The 21,248-nt window shown below is 46.3% G+C and overlaps 1 long non-coding RNA gene and 1 pseudogene across 1 annotated transcript in view; both read right to left on the bottom strand.

The window, feature by feature from the left end:
- The window catches only part of LOC102434973, a 30,124-nt gene extending 9,260 nt beyond the window's left edge, over positions 1-20,864 (bottom strand). The window contains exons 1-2 of the long non-coding RNA XR_002826457.1: positions 20,680-20,864; positions 17,930-18,019 (exon numbers count right to left, since the gene is read on the bottom strand). This is a non-coding gene — a long non-coding RNA (uncharacterized LOC102434973). The remainder of the gene's footprint in view (positions 1-17,929; positions 18,020-20,679) is intronic.
- Positions 11,545-13,510, bottom strand: LOC111823001 (annotated as a pseudogene).
- Positions 20,865-21,248: the final 384 nt, after the last annotated feature.

Here is a 21,248-nt window from a genome sequence, read left to right on the forward strand (position 1 = left end):
GGGCAAGTCCAACACAAGGGGAAGGACTTCCACCGGTGCCCAGGCCTCGCCAACCTTTTATTCAACTTTGGTTACACATAAAGCCCTTAGGCAGGTAATTGCAGTAACAGACAGGCTATCTTAAAGGTCAGTAAATATTAGGAGGATTTACTCTGAGACTATTTGATCAGGAAATGGCTTGAGCCCCCACTGTCAGGACTAGACAATCGGTGCATAACTCGGGCCCTTGCCATGGGTTCAAGGGTCACCAGTGTTCCGGGATCCTTGTTTGCACTTCTCTGCTAGTGAAGACAATGGGCAGTTTCCCACGGTAACAGGCATGCGATGTGCCAGCACGGGGCCACAGCAATGAGCTCCACCTTCAAGTCTGGGTGGTTATTGTGCTCGAACTGCTCATAAGCGCCCTCCTGGGATGGACGATGCGTTAGTTAAAACAAGGGAGACTTCTACTTTGTCACCGCCATTTATGGCCAAAAGCCACTGAACTTGGGCTCAAGCTGTTTTAAAAAAGATTAAATGAGACCACCAGAAGACAGTAAACATTTACAAAGTCTTGCAGCTAAATGATTTTGAACAAAAATAAAAGACAATTCTAGGCCTCATAGAAACAACTGAATGGAACGAGCCTTGCAAATAAGAGTGAAAAGGAGATGAACGCACACATTTTTTTCACAGCTTGATTTCTAGCTGAGTAATAAAGCATAAGAGGCCCAAGCATTTCTTTCTACGTCCCCAGGCAAGAGCTGGGAAATGTGCACGAGTCACTCAGGACATGGTTCGGAGAAGGCAGGCCAGCTCTCACAGATGGCTCTAATTCTGCCAAAGAAACCCTCCCAACCTCTCCAAGTGGGCTTGCTGCTGATTAACGTCGTACCTTTGTTATGACTCTGCCCTTTGGCTGAAGGTAAAAAGCATTTTTGCTTGTTCTCAGGAAAGGCATTGACTCTGAACATGAACATCACAAATGACCACAGTCTCAGAGCCTTAAAACAGCACAGACTGGAAGAAGAGGCAGGAGCAAGGGCGGAGATCCAGCTGAAGGAGAATCCACCATCTCCGCCCACCTCCACTGTCTGTCTCTGCCTGGCTATTTTCACAACAGTTAGTGTCTCCCACTAAGAAAAATAGTAAGACTTTCCCTTCATACTGTGGGCCCTCAGAAATAGGACACCTATGAGGAAGGGCTCTTAGTGGCTACCTGGGCTAAATTTAAGTTAACGTGCCCCCCCCCCCCCCCAATCCAGCCTAGCAGCCATTTCTGCACAGGGCCCTCACACAAAGCAACCTAAGCCACCTGCCTCTGCCCTCCACCACCTGCCTGTGTCCTGCCAACTGAGAGGCCCTTATAAAGGAGCTCCCGGAGTCCAATTTCAACCAATAGGACTGAGGCTTTCCCCTCTAATTGGAACTGTGCAGCTCTGACCAGAGTGTTTCGATTCTGACCAAACATCACAGTCCCTTTGGACCAATCAAACTGTGAGGATTTGAAGTCCTCATTTGCATGAGAACAGACCAATCAGGAACCAGGGGTGGGGACTTCTGTTCACATAAGCTGGCTCCCCTGTGGCTGTGGGAGTGCATTTCCTTTTCCACTGAAGACTGCTTCCTGGAGCTGGAGCTGAGCTGTTTGCACTGAAGGAAGCTTCCTTCTTCACCACATCCTGTTGGCCCTGGATTGGTGCAGCCTCAGGTGACAATATAATCCTTCCACACAAGGAACAACTTGGTGCTATGGATAAAGAACTAGATTTTTTTTGTTTTGTTTATGGTCCATGGTCTTTTATTTTTTTTTTAATTAAATCTTTATTGTTCAGATTATTACAGTTGTTCCTCTTCCCCTCCCCATAGCTCCCCTCCACCCGGTTCCCACCCCACCCTCCGCCCTCACCCCACCCCCCACTGTCCTCATCCATAGGTGCACGATTTTTGTCCAGTTTCTTCCCGCATCCCTCACACCCCTTTCCCCCCCAAGAATTGTCAGTCCACTCCCTTTCTATGCACCTGATTCTATTATAATCACCAGTTTATTCTGTTCATCAGATTATTTATTCACTTGACTTTTAGATTCACTTGTTGATAGATGTGTATTTGTTGTTCATAATTTGTATCTTTACCTTTTTCTTCTTCTTCCTTTTCTTAAAGGATACCTTTCAGCATTTCATATAATACTGGTTTGGTGGTGATGAACTCCTTTAGCTTTTCCTTATCTGTGAAGCTCTTTATCTGACCTTCAATTCTGAATGATAGCTTTGCTGGGTAAAGTAATCTTGGTTGTAGGTTCTTGGCATTCATCACTTTGAATATTTCTTGCCACTCCCTTCTGGCCTGCATAGTTTCTGTTGAGAAATCAGCTGACAGTCGTATGGGTACTCCCTTGTAGGTAACTGACTGTCTTTCTCTTGCTGCTTTTAAGATTCTCTCTTTGTATTTTGCTCTTGGCATTTTAATGATGATGTGTCTTGGTGTGGTCCTCTTTGGATTCCTTTTGTTTGGGGTTCTCTGTGCATCCTGGACTTGTAAGTCTATTTCTTTCACCAGATAGGGGAAGTTTTCGTCATTATTTCTTCAAATAGGTTTTCAATATCTTGCTCTCTCTTCTTCTGGCACCCCTATAATTCTGATATTAGTCTGCTTGAAGCTGTCCCAGAGGCTCCTTACACTATCTTCGTATTTTCGGATTCTTTTTTCATTTTGCTTTTCCAGTTGGGTGTTTTTTGCTTCTTCATATTTCAAATCTTTGACTTGATTCTTGCAATCCTCTAGTCTGCTGTTGGAACTCTGCATAATATCTTTTATTTCAGTCAGTGTATGCTTAATTTCTAGTTGGTCCTTTTTCATAACCTCGAGGGTCTCACTAGATTTCTTGAGGGTCTCACTACATTTATCGGCGGTCTCACCAGACTTTTTGAGGGTCTTACTAAATTTATCGGCGGTTTCTAGAAAGTTCTTGAAAAACCTTAAAAGTGTGGTTTTGAACTCTATATCCAGTAGTTTGCTTTCCTCCATTTCTGTCATTTGTGACCTGTTTGTCTCCGCATTTTTTATGCTTCCCTGTGTTGATAGAGTGGCTTTCTGTGCTAGGTGTCCTATAGGGCCCAGTGGCTCAGCCTCCCCAATTACCTGAGGTGGACACTCTTGGTGCACCCCTTTGTGGGCTTTGTGCACAGTCTTGTTGTAGTTAAGCCTTGATTGTTGTAGGTATCACTGGGAGGAATTGACCTCCAGGCCAATTGGCTGTGAGAATCAGCTGTGTCTAGGGTGGGAGAACTTCTGTGCTGGAGACACCCCTCCGGGGCAAGACTTGCTTCAGTGGGGCTTTGGTGGTCACTGAGTCTGCCCCCTGAGTGTGTCCTTTATGGATCCGAGGAGCTGCAATCTGGATGGTCCCACTCTGACCACCAGGCACACTGGCTCCTGGATCTCTAAGGAGGTGCTAATCTAGCCTCTGCCTGAGGCTACCCAGGAGGAGCCAGCTGTGACACAATGCAAGTTGTCGTGGGGCCTTGGGCCAGCTGCAGTTTGTTAGGTAATTTTCAGATTGCAAAGGGCCAGGCCTTTCACATGCAAAAGCCTCCGTGCAGGGCTTGGGTGGGGCGGGGTCCCAGGGGATCAACAGGGCAGAGCAAGCAGCTATGGCTGCCCTCAGAGGCCCCACTTCTCAGTGTTCCAGCAATCGCTGCAAGCACCTCCGAGAGAAATCTGCCTTCGAGTCCCGACCGATGCCAGACAGTTCCATTTCTCCCGTATGAGTCTGGGTCCCCAGAGACTCACCCGGAATTGAAAAAGACAACTGTGTCCTCAGCCGCCAGCCCTCTCCGTGTGCGCCTCCGTACCTCTGCACTTTACTTCCGCACCTCCGTACCTCTGCACTTTACTTCCGCACTGCAGCTCCTCTGATTCTGGTATGCTTTTATCTTTCAAGAACTAGATTATTAAATCATTAGGTTGGGGTCCTTTCTCCACTACATATCAAGTACCTTGGTCAGGTTACTATTCCCAACTTTAGTTCTGAAAAAGATCCCGGTCCATGTAGAACATATTTGAAAAAGCAAAGCTTCTCAGACTTAATGTGTGTGAAAATCCTTTGAGGGCCGCTATTACAATGTAGACCCTGCTCTGACATGCTAGCACAGCAGGTCTGCCCTTGTCAAGGACCCCTGCCCTGGGTGATGCAGTTCAGGGAGATCACAGGTGAGAACTTCAGTAAAAGATGTGTTTAAATACTTGCTGATCTCACACCTGTCAGAATGGCTATCATCAACAAATCAACAAACAACAAGTGCTGGAGAGGATGTGGAGAAAAAGGAACACTTGTGCACTGCTGGTGGGAATGTAGACTAGTGCAGCCACTATGGAAGACAGTATGGAGTTTCCTCAAAAAACTGGAAATGGAACTCCCATTTGACCCTGTGATCCCACTTCTAGGAATTTATCCCAAGAAACCAGAAACACCAATCAGAAAGGATACATGCACCTATATGTTCATAGCAGCACAATTCACCATAGCTAAGATCTGGAAACAGCCTAAATGCCCATCAGTAGATGAATGGATTAGAAAACTGTGGTACATCTACACGATGGAATACTATGCTTCTGTAAGAAAGAAGGTACTCTTACCATTTGCAACGGCATGGATGGAGCTGGAGAGCATTATGCTAAGTGAAATAAGCCAGTCAATGAAGGAAAAATACCACATGATCTCACTCATTCATGGATAATAGAGACCATTATAAACTTTTGAACAATAATAGATACAGAGGCAGAGCTGCCTCACACAGATTGTCAAACTGCAGCGGGAAGGCCGGGGAGGGTTGGGGGGCAGGAGGGAGAGGGTTAAGAGATCAACTGAAGGGCTTGTATGCATGCATATGAGCATAACCAATGGACATACGACACTGGGGGGTAGGGGAAGCCGGGGTATTGTCAAGGGCGGAGGGAAAAAAAAAGGACACATATGTAATACCCTTTGTAATGCTTTAAGCAATAAAAAAAAATAAATAAATACTTGCTGATAGATAATTCCATCCCCTCAATAACATGTGGAGGGAGGGGAGATTGGTACTGTCTTTGTTTGACAGACAAGATAGATGATTGAGGTGGCCAGATCTCTGCAGGAAGGCCCCATGGTAATCAGAGACTGCATTTATTTTATGCATAAAATACAGGGTGGGGCAAAGTAGTTTTAGAGTTGTTTGTATGAAAAATACAATCTAATCTAATAAAAGAGAAGCATGCAAATTGACCGCACCTCCGCTATGCCCCAATCCAAGCCCACCAGCCAATCAGAGCGACTATATGCAAATTAACCCAACCAAGATGGCGGCCGGCAGCCATAGAGCTGGAGCAAGCAGGAGGCTTGGTTGCCCCAGCGATGGAGGAAGCCAAGCTTCCCTTCTGCCCTGCCGGCCCTGAGCTCCGCTCAAGGCAACAAAGTTTCAATTATAGAAGATAAATAAATCCCAGATACCTGCTTCCAGCCAGCCTCCACTGGGAGCTTGGGTGGCTGGGGTCCATGGCCAGCCTGCAAACAGTCATCAGCCCCTCACCCAGGATGGCCACACCCTCATGGGGTGAGGGTCCCCGCTGGGGAGCTTGGCCAGCCTGCAAACAGCCATCAGCCCCTCACCCAGGCTGGCCAGGCACCCCAGCAGGACCCCCCTCCCTGAAGGGGGTGTGGCCAGCCTGAAAACAGCCCTCATTCCCTCACCCAGGCTGGCCAGGCACTCCAGCAGGACCCCCACCCTGATCTGGGACATCCTTCAGGGCAAACCAGCCAGCCCCCACCCGTGCACCAGACCTCTATCCTATATAATAAAAGGGTAATATGCAAATTGACCCTAACAGCAGAACGACTGGGAATGACTGGTCACTATGACACACACTGACCACCAGCGGGCAGATGCTCAATGCAGGAGCTGCCCCCTGGTGGTCAGTGCACTCCCATAGGGGGAGCTCTGCTCAGCCACAAGCCAGGCTGAACAGCGGTGGTGGTGGGAGCCTCTCCTGCCTCCTCAGCAGCGCTAAGGATGTCCAACTGCAGCTTAGGCCTGCTCCCCACTGGCAAGTGGATATCCCCTGAGGGATCCTGGGTTTCCAGAGGGATGTTTGACTCCAGCTGAGGCCCAATCCCCCAGGGAGAGGGTCCAAGCCAGCAGGTGGACATCCCCCGAGGGGTCCCAGACTGCAAGAGGGCACAGGCTGGGCTGAGAGACACTCCCCCCCCCCCCCGAGTGCACAAATTTTTGTGCACCCAGGCCTCTAGTAATAAATAACACACGAATAAATTGTTTCATGTACTCACAACTGTAGCCCTACTTTTGTCCACCCTGTGTCTGTACATCGAAGGAAGGTTTTACTCCTTTTCATACTTCTGGTACTTAACAAAGCACCTCAACAAAAAGACTAATTTTTGAATATTACAGAAATATCTAATATTTTTAAAAAGCACTTTGAAAAATTTTAGTTTTTCTCAATCAACAAAAGTGCTAAAAAACAACAACAACCCTCAGACTAGTTTTCACAAAGTAGAAATCTTTCTTGCTTCCTAACAGCTGAGCTGAGAGTAACTTTCTCACAGTTGCGATGGACCACGAGGTCACCTGGTTCCACCTGGGAAGGGGATGCCCACTTGTCGCTTTGTCTGTGTTACACTCAGACTCTGAAGTGTGGCCAGACCTCCATTTAGGCTGCCCATACTGCCAGCATCATTCCAGAAAACTGGCCTTGGTTCTGCCGACTGGGAAAGTCCACTCCCAAATCAGACAGGGCCCCTATTCAGATGGGACCTTTTCTTAATCTTTTTATTTTTTTGCTGGGAGGGGCAGTTATGAAACCCTTTGAAATTGAAGGGGATTCACGGGAACCCAGAGTCAGTGTCAATGGACACCTAATAAGATTTTAAAACTATTTTGCAAAACAAATAGTTTGTTTTCCCCTTATCAAATATTTTCTACTGGGAATGATTTGACTTGAGTAAGGTCTGGCTTCAAGTGACTTAACTAATGAACTGAGAGATTTGTGATGCTAGTTATGACCCAAATACATAGTTTACTCAGCAGCAGCATGTTCAAGGCTGTTCTTTTTGTTCTGCTGCTGGGACATCTGGGAAGAGCTTGTATTCCCACCGAAGGTAAACACAAGTTAAGATGGAAAGAAAATTAACCCTGAAGTTTGTATAATGACAGTACTTATTGCAAAGAAAACTGCACAAAATAATTTTATTTCTACTGACAGCTATCAAATTTCACACTGGAAGTTCAATGTCTAAAAGGTTAACTATGAAAGGGGCTATATTCTCACCGATCTAAAGGCAACAATGCATGTTGGATTATGGAAGGCAGAGCCTCTGCCTACCTGCATCTGCAGTCCAGTCTGTGCCCTGACCACTTCCAGAAGTTTCCGACTGACGATGTCTGCAGCTACGACAGCACACACAGTAGCCCAAGCACTGCTGTGGCAAAACCAGTTTGGAAACTTTTATCTTACTCATAAGGCAGGTGTCTCTTTTGTAAGAATCTTGCAAAGCCAGGAAGGACTACACCCTGTGGAACTTCTAGATCAGAGGTGGAATATCAAAAGAATATCAACTAATGTTTTATCAAGCTTTTGTTGATGCAAAGTAGTGATCCACCCACCCAAAGGCCTGGGACTGCCTCTGGTAAATATTATCTTTTTATCCACTTTATATCTGGGCGAACCAAGCTTTGGAGAATGTAAATGACCTCCTTGATGCCACCTAACCAGAGGTGAGAAAACGAACTGCCATGTGATTCAAAACCAGACACCACACTGACACCAACACTTTCCTTAACCAAATGCATGTAACTGTTGTTTAGCTAATTCACATACTATGGGAAGCAACATCAGTGTGAATAATACGAAGTGTGAATAAAAGAAAAGTTTTCTTAAACTTTGGAATGTGTTTCTATCCCTTTATTTGGAGATGAATGTTGCTAACATTCTGATCATTCTTGTTCCCCAAACCCAGGATAGGTAATGAGCACCCAGATTCTGGAGCGAACCTCACGCCCCTTTCCCTTTCCATGACGTATGGATTTGGAATTTCCAGGCCACGAAATGAGATGAATGTACTTATGAGGATAAAAGAACAGATTTGAAATCAGGATTGTCTGAAATATCTGGTTGCTGTTTTTGTAACTTGGGGGGAGGGAACAGGGAAGGTGGTAATGCAAATGTCATAGAAAATGAAATGCAAGAGTACATGGGATGAGTCTGTGTCATTCGTGGGTTCTCAAGACCAGGCAGGTGATGCTTCAGGGAGAACCCACTTTGCTAGTCCTCTGTCACTGCGGACAAGTGCTTGGAACTAAAACGGCAGCTGAACGAATCAATTTACAAGGGTGCTTCAGAGCTGAAATGTTATATTCTGAGTTTCTGTAAGAATTGCTCTTTGTGGTCAACTGAAGATTGGAAAGGAAGAGACATATTAAACACTCTGACAAATATTTTCCTACTTACAGGGTATGTAAATCAGTAAACTGCCTGCAGTGTGTAATAGCAAGGAAAATCCAGCAGTTAAAATTCTCCTATACAATATGGGGTTATAATTTTCATTAAATAAAAATAAAACAACAATATTAACTGAAAAATAAAAGGAGTATGTACTTTTAGAAAATCTATGGGTAATTTTGAAAAGGAAATGTAAAGATTCAATATACTGAACACCAAAAACAAAGTCCAAACCATCCTAACACAAATACTGATGACTTATGTTGATTCTACCAATTCATGAACATGGTATATTCTTCCACTTGTTTATATCTTCCTCTATCCCTTTTTTCAACATCCTGTAGTTTTCCATGTACAGGTCTTTTACCTCCTTAGTTAAGTTTATTCCTAGGTATCTTAACTTTTTTGTTGCAATGGATTGTTTTTCAGTTTCTCTTTCTGTGAGTTCATTATTGGTGTATAAAAACACCATAGATTTCTGGGTGTTAATTTTGTATCCTGCTACATTGCCAAATTCATTTATTAAATCTAGTAGTTTTTTGGTGGAGTCTTTAGGGTTTTCTATGTATAATATCATGTCATCTGTGAATAATGACAGTTTTACTTCTTTTCCAATTTGGATACCTTTTATTTCTTTTTCTTGTCTGATTGCTATGGCTAGCACTTCCAATACTATGTCGAACAGGAGTGGTGAAAGTGGGCATCCCTGTCTTGTTCCTGTTCTTATGGGAAATGATTTTAGTTTTTGCCCATAGAGTATGATGTTGGCTATAGGTTTGTCATATAAGGCTTTTATTATGTTAAAGTATGATTCCTTTATTCCCACTTTGCTGAGAGTTTTTATCAAAAAAGGGTGTTGGATTTTGTCAAATGCTTTTTCTGCATCAGTTGATATGATCATGTGGTTTTTGTCTTTCAATTTGTTTATGTGATGTATCACATTTATCAATTTGCAGATATTATACCAGCCTTGCATCCCAGGAATAAATCCCACTTGGTCATGGTGTATGATCTTTTTAATGTATTGCTGGATTTGATTTGCTAATATATATTGTTGAGGATTTTAGCATCTATGTTCATCAGGGATATTGGCCTGTAGTCCTCTTTCTTTGTAGTGTCTTTATCTGGTTTTGGGATTAGGGCAATGTTGGCTTCATTGAAAGAGCTTGGAAGTGTGCCTTCTTCTTAGATTATTTTGGAATAGTCTGAGGAGGACTGGTGTTAGTTCTTCTTTGAATGTTTGATAAACTCCCCAGTGAAGCTGTCTGGATCAGGGCCTTTGTTTGCTGAAAGTTGATTACTGCTTCAATTTCATCAGTAGTTATTGGCTTATTCAGGTTTTCTGATTTTTCCTGATTGAGTCTCGAAAGATTGTATTTTTCTAGGAATATGTCCATTTCATCTAGGTTGTCCAATTTGTTGGAATAAAATTGTTTGTAGTTTTTTTGTTTGGTTTTTTTTTTTTTTTTTTTACAATCCTTTGTATTTCTGTGGCGTTGGTTATTACTTCCCCTCTTTCATTTCTGATTTTGATTATTTGGGTCCTCTCTTTGTTTCTTGGTGAGCCTGGGTAGAAATTCATCAACCTTGTTTATCCTTTCAAAGAACTGCTCTTGGTTCTGTTGATTTTTTTTTTGTCTCTATGTCATTTATTTTCACTATGATCTTTATTATTTCCTTTCTTCTCCTTACTCTGGGCTTTTCTTGTTGCTCTTTTCCTAGTTCTTTAAGTTGTTGGGTTAGATAACGTATTACCAGTTTTTCTGTTTTTTTTTTTTTTTTTTGTTGTTGTTTTTTTTTTGAGGTAGGCCTGTAGTGCAATGAACTTCCCTCTCAGGACTGTTTTCATTGCATCCCATAGATTTGGATTGTTGTGTTTTCATTTTCACTTGTTTCCAGAATGTTTTATTTCTTCTTTGATCTCTTTGGTAACCCATTCATTGTTTAATAGCATGCTATTTAGCCTTCATGTATTTGATTGTTTTTATTGTAGTTGATATCTAATTTTAATACTGATAACTTTTATTTTTTATTTTTATGATAACATTTTGAATTTTTATATATTTTCTTCTTTTTTCAAACATTAAGTTTTCAGCATTTTTTCCTTTAAAGTGTGCACTCTATTGACCTGGTCTCAAGTCAATGTGCAGGTAAGACCTGGCTGCCTCCACACCCCAACCCACTCCAGGGGAACGAGAAGCCTTCATGCATCTTAAGTTGGGACCAAAAAGGGGGCTATGATTGCTGACCATTCAAAATAAAACAAACCAAAAAAAAAAAAAAAAGAAGTACTGAGCCCAGCATGAGTGGCTCAGTGGTTGAGCATCAATCTATGAACCAGGAGGTCTCTGTTCAATTTCTGGTCAGGGCACATGCCCAGGTTGTGGGCTCAATCCCCAGTTGGGGGTGTACAGGAGGCAGATCAATGATTCTCTCTCATCATTGATGTTTCTACCTCTCTCTCCCTCTCCCTTCCTTTCTGAAATTAAAAATATACATATTTTTTAAAAAAGAAGTACTGAGATGAAAATGTAAAAATACGGATTACATACTTTACACAAAAGCAATGCATTCACCCTCCTGTGTGGGCTCAGGTGCAGACTGGTCCTTCTTAGTGAGAAGTGGGTGGCTTTGGGGCAGGCAAGGGATGTCCTATGACAGGGCATCTCATGATATCCTGAATGGCTGTTAAAGAAAAGAACGCTGCCCTAACTGGTTTGGCCCAGTGGATAGAGCTTCGGCTGCGGAATGAAGGGTCCCAGATTCAATTCCGGTCAAGGGCATGTACCTTGGTTGCGGGCACATCCCCAGTAGGAGGTGTGCAGGAGGCAGCTGATCGATGATGTTTCTCTCTCATCGATGTTTCTAACTCTCTATCCCTCTATCCCTCTCCCTTCCTCTCTGTAAAATATATATATATATATATATAAATTTTTTTTTTAAAGAACGCTGTACGAAGTCCTTGGCCGCATGCTAGCACTGTGAGGATGCTCGCTCCAACAGACTGCTGTCACCTTTACTCTTCCAGTTTCTAAATCCTGTGTCAAGTGCCAAAAAAATCAAAATAACAAATAAACAAAAACAAATAAAGCCATGCCAATCTCATCTCATTTTCTGCACGTTAGGTTTTGTCAAGAAAGGGTGTAACAAGTCACAGTCCACCAAGAAGCATGTGCAGTGGGTGATGGAGGGACCAGCCTCCTCACACTCCTACTTGCTGACCCCGTCTGCTGGAAGGTGGACAGGGAGTCCAGGATGGGGCCCTGGATCCACACGGCGTCTTTGCACTCAGGGGGCAAAATGACCTTGATCTTCATTGTGCTGGGAGCCAGGACGGTGATCTGCATCCTGTTGGCGATGCCTGGGTACATGGAGGTCCCACCAAACAGCACCAACACCTCATGATAGAGTTGAAGGTGGTTTCATGGATGCCAGGATTCCATGCCCAGGAAGGACTGGAAGAGGGCCTTGAGGCAGTGGAACCGCTTGTTGCCAGTGTGCCAGTGGTGATGGCCTGACCGGTGGGCAGCTCACAGCTCTTCTCCAGTGAGGAGCTGGAGGCTGTGGTGCCATCTGCCTGAAGTTGAGGACATTGTAACAGCTTCTCCTTGATGTCACACACAATTTCCTGCTCAGCTGTGGTGTCACGTGAGGCTGTAGCCTGCTTCGTGAGGACCTTCATGAGGTAGTCATCATGTCCCGGCCAGCCAGGCCCAATGCAGGATGGCATGGGGAAGGGCGTACCCCTGAGATGGGCTCAGTGTGGGTGACCTGATCACCAGAGTCCATCACTGTCAGTGGTGCCGCCAGAAGTGAACAGGGACAGCCACATACATGGCTGGGATGTTGAAGGTCTCAAACACGATCTGGGTCATCTTCTCAAGGCTCCGGGGGAACTTGGTGAGCAGGATGGGGTGCTGCTTGGGGGCCACACGCAGCTCACTGTAAAAGGTGTGGTGCCAGACCTTCTCCATGTCGTCCCAGTTGGTGATGATGCCGTGCTCAATGAGGTACTTCAGGGTCAGGATGGCCCTCTTGCTCTGGACTTCACTGTCCATGTAGGAGTCCTTCTGGCCTAAGCCCCCATCATGTCCTGGTGTCACAGGCATCCCACGATGGAGGGGAAGATGGCCTGGGGGCATCATCCTTGCCCTCCCCAAGCCTGCCTTGCATGTGCTGGAGCCATTGTCAACCAGGAGCACAGCAACATCGCCATCGTAGTGAACTGGAAGCAGTGCAGACCTGCAAAGACGGAGCAGCGGTGAAGGTGAGGGGCCTGTGCTGGCGGGTGGACAAGGTCTCCGCAGTGTGGGCATTTTTTTATAGAGAGAATTAAAGTCCTCTTGTATATTTGTTTTGCCTTCTGAGTAAATTTATCATATTGTATTTAACTATTCCTTTGTTGCCAGAAATAAATACAGAAAACATTTGTAGTGAACAGCTATGTGTGTGTGTGTGTGTGTGTGTGTGTGTGTATATTATATATATATATATATATATATATATATATACAATTTTCTACCTTTATCATTATTTATTCAAGATAGATTCGTAGAGCCCTGGCTGGTGTTGCTCAGTGGTTAGAGTGTTGGCCAAAGGGTCATGGGTTTGATTCCCAGTAAAGAGCATATACCTGGGTTGTGGGTTCACCCCCCCCCAACCCAGATTAGGGTGCGTGCAGGAGGCAACCAGTTGAGGTGTCTCTCTCACATTGATGTTTCTCTCCCCCATTCTCCCTTCCACTCTGAAAAAGCAATGGAGAGAGGATTAACAACAACAAAAATAAGGTAGATGCCTAGCAACAGATTTTTCCTAGCAAGAGGATCAAAAGATAGAACCAGTTAAAATTCTGTTACCATTACAAACAGTATCTCACTGGTTCTATGGTACACACTTTTCCCCACTTTGCTACCTGTGAAATTAGAAGGCCACATATACCCCACGGGATCAAATACCACTGTCTGTCGGGCATCAGCCACTGACCTGCCGTCACTTCTATCTGTGGGGACTTGATGGTTGCACCTATGGCAACAGGGACCCTCTCCAGTTCAGTCAGCAAGCCTGTTAGGGACCATCTGAAGAATGATGGAGAGTCCTGGTTATTCTCTAAAAACTTCCCACTGACACTTCCTCGTATTTTGAAGAAAACAAGGGTCTTAAAATTTACAAAATGGGTTTTAGCCACTTGAAGCCCACACTGAAGGAAGGATATAACATTTTACCTCTGATGGCACAGAGGACAAACTTATGTAGAAAGGCATGGACATAACTCCCAGTGAAAGGGTGACACAAAGGAGTTGGACTCTGAATATAAAAAAGTTTGCTCACATTTTATTTTTTATGTATGCACTAGAATTATAAAATTTCAAATCTAAAGGAGTCTAAAATTAAGTATTAAATAAATGTTATAAATGAAAGAAATCATGTTGAAGTATTCAGCAGGCATTAAATCTTTGTGACCAAGTTCCATGTTAAGGAGAAGGGCATCTTTAATTCAGCAAAGCACACTGTGGAGCAGGGTCAGATTGGGAGGGCAGACTGAAATTTTAAACAGGGTGACCAGGGTCAGCCTCACTGAGAAGGCCACATCTGAGTAGATCCTGAGGAGGTGAGGGAGTTGCCATGTGGCTATCGTGGGAAGAGTGTTACAGGCAGAAGGACTTGACAATGAAACTCCTTTGGAGAGAACAGCATGGGAACATTGAGAATAAAAGGTGAGACTGTAAACTGGTTTATGTGTAGGGGCTTTTGACAACTGAATTAACTTTATCAATGAAATATAAGCTACACATTTCCTATTCACTATAACTATGTATTATGGTTTCACTTTTCACAGGTTCAGTTATTCATGGTTAACCATGGTCTGAAAGCATTAAATGGAAATTCCAGAAACAAACAATTCATGTTTTAAATTGTGTGCCGTTCTGCGTAGCATAATGAAATTTCCAAACTATAAAAGTTTCAGCCACAGTGTGTGGTAAGTGCTTAGTTAAGATGGAAAAGGCATTAAACTTTAGCATAGGTAAGTATGTACAGGAAAAAACAGGGTATACAAGGTTTCAGGCACCCACTGGGGGTTTTGGAACACACCCCACAGGGATAACAGAGAACTACTGTAGTTCTTTCTCCGACTTTCACTGTCATAATGTTAGGTTAGACTGAAAAGTGGCTTGAAGCTCTAATTTGGTTCATCAATTCAATCGTGTAAAAATTGCATAATTGTATGTTAATGATTTGAATCATGTGCCTGATGCCCCTTCACAGACATAATTTAATCAGTGAGGGTGGAAAGGGAGGGGGCTGACCCTGGGCACTGAGGTTTGTTTTAATCCCCCCTCCCCCCCGTTTTATTGATTTTTAGAGAGAGAGGGAGAGGGATAGATAGAAACCTCAATGAGAGTGAAATATCATTGATCGGCCGCCTCCTGCACACCCCCTATTGGGGATCAAGCCTGCAACCTGGGCATGCGCCCTGACCAGGAATTGAACCAGTGGCCTCTTGGTTCCTGGGTCGATGCTCAACCGCTGAGCCACACCAGCCAGGCAGCACTGAGTTTTATTACAGCTCCTGGTGATTCTCATATGCAGCCATGCCTGAGAAGCACGACTCTGGCATTTATGAAAAAGAGAAGGCTTTTCTCCTTCCTGCTCCCAAGTATCTGCTCGGTCTGCTCATCATCCTTGCTGCTCCTGTTCACTCCGTGTCATCACTACCTGGAACTCCAAAACCACAGACCCCCTCACAGAAACCTCGGGACCTTTCCGGCCACCCCACTGGAGGGGAAAGGTAGGACAGGGCACACTTCTTTGCCACCCATTCATGAGCTCCCACACCACCAACAAACGACGGTGTGGGTGTCAGGTGACGGAAAAGTTCATGTTAAGAGAATGACCATGCCAGAGGAACGGAGAGAGAAGAGGGGAGCAATGTGGCAATAGCTGCATGGCAAAAATTTTAAGAACAAAACTAGTATTAACTTTCATATTTGGCATTGTTATGGTAGAAAATATCCTGTCTTTCCAAATCTTGTTTCATTCATGTGTGCCTGGCACATTGTTGGCACACAACAAGTATTTGTTATAGGGATAAATTAATACATTCCAGTGGGCTGGACAAAAAAGAAATAAGCCCCAGCCGTCCTTCCCAATCCGCCTGATCTTATTCCCTGAGATGACAGCATTAACTTCCTCATCACCTGCCTCTCTAATACACTTATGCTGCTAGCTCTGGATGGATCGATGCTAGATCTTGCACACTCACTTCCTGCCAAGACAGAGAAAGATTTTACTAAATTAACCTAGGACCCTAAATGGTCTCTTCCTGCAACACCTAATCAGGAATATCACTGTTGTTAGCTTTTTCATTGATTACATACAGGGTGGGGTAAAAGTACGTTTATAGTTGTGAGTACCCCAGTTTATTCTTTTATTATTATTTATTAACTAGAGGCCCGGTGCACAAAATTCATGAACGGGAGAGGGGGAGCCCTCAGTCCAGCCTGCACCCTCTCCAATCCGGGACCCCTCGGGGAATTTTCGACTGCCGGTTTGTGCCTGCACTTTTAACAGATAACAGCTCCATTGTTGTTTCTTTTCATGCTTAAACCCATTGGAATTAGTAGGTATTCAAAGTGTGTATACATTTTTGGGGGACACCCTGTATATATCTAGTCAGCAGTGAAAGAAACCAACGGTGGATTTGGAACCCCCAGACAGGGAACCTCGCTCACTCCCCACATGTCTCCCCAATTCATTTTCCACCTTTGCAGGCAGCGGGAGAATCAATGTTTTCTCTCATTAACTCGTAAAAGCACATCCTGTCACCCGTTGCCCGGCAGGAGTGCGCTAGGCCCCACACGAGCGAGGCTCCGTCAGGGCAGCCTTCGCTCATGGGTGCTGGCACCCAAAGTGCACATTCCTCCTCTACAGTCGCCCCGACTATCCCACTGTTTCACTGAGAGGACGGAACTCCTCGCCTCCTCTGGGTTCGAGATCTTGAACGCTGACCAAAGGCATCTCAGCGAGGGCCGCCCGCGCCCACCAGGTGTGTCTGTCTGCACCTGTTCCCGCCTCAGCACCTGCATTAGCCCCACAGAGGTGATCTCCTCGCTGCACTGGCCTCTGCGGGAACAGGGCATCACCACTCCGCCCTCTCACTGTCATCTCACAGGTGCCCACCCCCAGAACCCAGACACTCTCCAAAGGACAAGAGCATGCTGGGGGCGGGGGGGGGACGTGCACACGTCCTGTGGGGGACACAGGCATGCTGGGGTTGATGAAAGTGTGGTGGAGGGGCTGGGGGGGGGGGAACTTGTGCGTGCCATGGTCCGGGACTGTTGCAGGTGCGTGTGGGTGACAGCACACTGGGGGACGTTCGCACACCAGGGGGGAGGAGAGGATGCACGCACCGGAGGCCTGCGGCTGCGCAGATCCACAAACCCCTGTGGTGCGGTCAGGAGGATGTCAGTCTGGCCCACCACAGTGGCTGTCCCTGTGATCCTGCACCTTCTGGGCCAGAAGGCAGGACTTGTGCAGCCACTCCTGGGCGCTGATGGCCTGCAGGCACTACTTCAGCTCGGCCCGCAGGCTACAGCCGCTGCCGTGGGGGGGGGTAGAGGCTGCCCTCTGCCAGCCCGCCTCCCCCGCCCACAGGCCTGGCCTGGAGCAGCCGGGGCGGGGCGGGACGCCTGCCTTTGTCACCTTGGCAGCCGCTGGGGCATGCAGGAGGCAATGAAGAAAGCCCAGTGTCCCGCCCGAAGGAAGCCAGGCCTCCCACCCGCTCCGGCCAGCTCTGTGGCCACCACCCAGAGGCCGGCTGGCTCCATGGCTCCAGCCGGTGCCGCCATCTTTGAGGCTATGGGTGCCGCCATCTTTGTTGCAGAGTGATGGTTAATTTACATATTACCCTTTTATTAGTATAGATTATTGTGTCATTTTCCATACAAACTGTAAACCTCCTTTTGCTCCACCCTGTCACCCTGTATATACTTAAACTCCTATTTCATGTTTTTCTACAAGCAGTATCTCTTCACTTTGTCAAATAAAAAATATTGTATCATCTCTCTTGTTCTTGTTTACATTATCATGGTCAACATTTACAAACTGTTTGTAACCATAAATATTGGATTCTTGCTTTGTCCACAGTTGTACTAGAAATGTGAAAATCAGTATCTACATAAACATAGCTCCCGGGCCAGGCACCTGTAGTCTATGGCTATACTACTCGGTTTTTATATACTTTTGTCTTATGCCCCTTCCCTTACTGGACTCCCAACAGCCATTTTACTTTTGCCTTGAATTTTATAACATCCTAAGAATAGGTTCTTCCCACATTTCTGGGATCTGACCACATCTACTGACTCTTTTTTCTACAGGAAGTTCTCTTATGACCCTGTGGTCACTTTTCAATTTGGATGGGTGGTTCTCAGGCCTGCGACACAGTTGGCATCCTGGGACTTACCTTCATTGCTTTTCTGAGTTAGTTCCACAGTTCATAGAGCCAACCGGTTCCAATTTCTTGGATAACTTTCTTGTTTTCTCAAGTAACATCCTAAAAAAGAGTATTTGGGAGACAAAGCTTTCTCAGTTTATATTTCATTTCCTTTTTCATTCTGCCCTATATTTTATCAATAGTTTTGCTTGGTACAGAATTTCAAGTTATTGATTTCCCCGTGGAACTCTCTGGGTATTGTTTATCTCCTAATATCCAGTCCTGGTGAGGAGAAGCCAATTGCCAGCTGATTCCTATTCCTTGGTGGAGGATCTCTATTTGCTCTCTGGAAGCTTTCAGAATCTTCTCTTTATTCTTGCCATCCTTACAAGTTCATGATATGCCTACAAGTAGACTTTTTCTGTTTTCCTGCTCAGAACTTAGGTCTTATACAATTACTAGAGGCCTGGTGCATGAAATTTGTGCACAGGTAGGTCCCTAGGCCTGGCCGGTGATCAGGGCCGGGCTGGCCTGGGGCCTGCGCGCTGGGGGCAGCTCCTGTGTTGAGCCTCTGCCCCCTGGTGGTCAGTGAGCATCATAGCGACCGGTCGTTCTGCCATTGGGTCAATTTGCATATTAGGTTTTTATTATATAGTATACTTGTGTCTCCCGTTATTCTGAAAATTTTTTCTTGTAAGTTTCATCCAACCATTTTCTCTATTTTCACTTTCTGGCACTTCTTTTCTATGTTAAAACCTCCATCGATTCTGTAGGACTGACCCTGTCATATATATTTTTTTTGTTTCTTGACTATTATTCTCTCCTTTTCTCTTGTACTAATGCAACTAGAGCTTCCAAGTGGACTTTGCAGGCAAGGAGACAGAGAAATGAGCGGCAACTGTTGGGAAGGAAGTCTTCCTCTATCCTAAGCTGCTGTGGCTGGGCTAACAATCAAACTGGCATGAGACAGATTAGCAAGCAGATAAATCAACGTTTCATAACATGTGCACCTCCTGTATGCACGGAGAGACCGGGAAACACTGAGGAAGTCACCAAATGGTGGAAGTCATCACCCTAAATACCACCTTCAACTAAGGACAGAAGAAGCTGGGGTGGAGTCAGGTGTGGGGCTACTGTTATGGGTTAGCTCAGTGAGATAGACCACTGACTCAGAATTTAAATTTTAAGAGCCTTTATTAAGCTGGCCAGCTGACTGCAGCCGCATCCCTCCCGTAGGAGCATCACAGCTTGCAGTGCTGACCGAGAGTACAGCAAGACCTTTTATCTGCAACACTACAAAGTATTTTTTTTTAAAAAGAAAAAAAAACTGCCAAGCGGTTCATTAGCTATTCCTGGTACTGGCAGGGTAAAAAGTTTACATAAAATTTACGAGCAGGGTCACACCTGGCTGGGTTTAATCATAACACATTGCTTTTCTAGTGAAATAATTAGCAACTTTTCTCTCCCATGGTCCCTGCCCCTCAGCCTACTCAATAATTCTTCTTCGTCAGGGCCCTGCCCCTAGCACATTCCCTACTGGTCTTATGCCCGAATCAAATCTTTGATTCAGCGTCCTCCTCTAAGATTCTGGAGTTACATTTTATTCACCGTGGTGGGCCCAGGGAAATGAATTTAAATTCTAAGCAAAGCCACAAGCAGAACTTCCCTTTCTATGGAAGAGCCAGCCCTTTGTGCGCTTGCTGGCGGCAGCCTTGAAAACTACAGTTCTATCCAATCAAAAATGCCCCTGGCATGGCATTTGGTGTATCTAGTCTCTGACCTACAAGGCCAGACAGCCAAGTCTATCTCCCCCATTATTCAAGCAGGCTAAAATGGGCTAGGAAGCAAACTTATCTTCTAGAATAAGAGGCCGTCCAAAGAACAGCAGAGAACTCCAAACAGTAGTCCTACAGAATAGGGGTTTTCCTTCACAGCTACCAGGAAAAGCACAGTGAACAGGTAAGGTTGCTAGGGATGAAGTTCCTACTTCTCCACTGACAGAGGGCAGGCGGGGACTCGAGCCCTTGCAGAAGCACATGTGCTTTTCTAATTTTAATTAATTAAATTAGAGTGAGAGGAAGGGAGAAGAGCAGAGACAAAAACATCGATGTGAGAGCAGAACATCACGGCTTTCCACATGTGCTCCGTGTGCCCCCACCGGGACTCAAACTGGCAACCTTTCCGTGCACAGGAGTCACAGCAGCCAGGGATATTTATTTATTCTTCAATCCTCACCTGAGGCTATGTTTTGATTGATTTGAGAGAGAGAAACATCCACCTGCTGCCTCTCCTAGGAGCTCAACCTGGGGTGAAACCAGCAACCCTTTTTTTTTTTAAATTTAAATTTTTAAAAAATGCACATTTATTTACCTTTTTAGAGAGGCAGGGAGAGGGAGATAGAAACAATGAGAAACATTGATTGGCTGCCTCCTGCACGCCCCCTACTGGGGATCAAGCCTGCAACCCAGGCATGTGCCCTGACCAGGAATCAAAGGGCGACCTGCAGGTTCATAGGTCAACACTCAACCACTGAGCCACACCAGCCGGAACCACACTCTTTTAAATTCACACCTGAGGATATCTTTTCCACTGCATTTCAGACCCTGGAAGGAACTGAGCTAAGAACATCACCCGCTGTCAACCCTCCACGACAACCAGGGCAGGAAGCTAACCTGCAACCCAGGTTCCTGCCCTTGACCCAGGAATCGAGCCTGGGACCTTCTGTGCTCGGAGGACGCTCTAACCACCCCACCCACATGGGCCAGGGGCGAACCCGCCACCTTTGGGTGCTCCCACCAACCAGCCAGCCACCGGCTGCGCCCCCTGCGGGGCGACGCGTGCTTTCAGGGGTCCCTGCTCCCGCGCTGTCTCCCAGGTCGGCTGGTCTTGACGTCGCGCAGCCTCGCCAGCCCCCTCCGGCTCCCTGCAGGCGGCCCCGCGGGCTCCCCCACCGTGCACACCGGCCTCGGACCGGCGCGCGGGCCTCACCTGTCCGCCCGCACCCGCACCCGCACCCGCACCCGCACCCGCACAGAAGGCGGCCCTCCCCGCGGCGCACGGCCGGACCGTGGGCTGCGCCCGTCTCTCCCGTCGGGCGGCGAGGCGGGGCCCTGGAGGGGCGACGGGAGGGCACCCTTTGCGCCCGCACTCTGAGGGCCAGGCGCCCGCGGGGCGGGGGGAAGGAGCCCCCGCGAGCACCTGGGGTCGCGTCATCCGGGCCTGCGCCCTCGCACACCCGGGGCCCCTCCCCACCAAAGGGGCCCGCGGCCCGCGCCGCCCGTCACCCCGCAGCCCCGCCCCCAGCCTCCCCGCGGCCGCCGGGTCGGAGCAGCGGCGGGCGGGGCCCACA

This window comes from Myotis lucifugus, unplaced genomic scaffold (assembly GCF_000147115.1).
Source record: "Myotis lucifugus unplaced genomic scaffold, Myoluc2.0 scaffold_490, whole genome shotgun sequence".
Taxonomy (NCBI): domain Eukaryota; kingdom Metazoa; phylum Chordata; class Mammalia; order Chiroptera; family Vespertilionidae; genus Myotis; species Myotis lucifugus.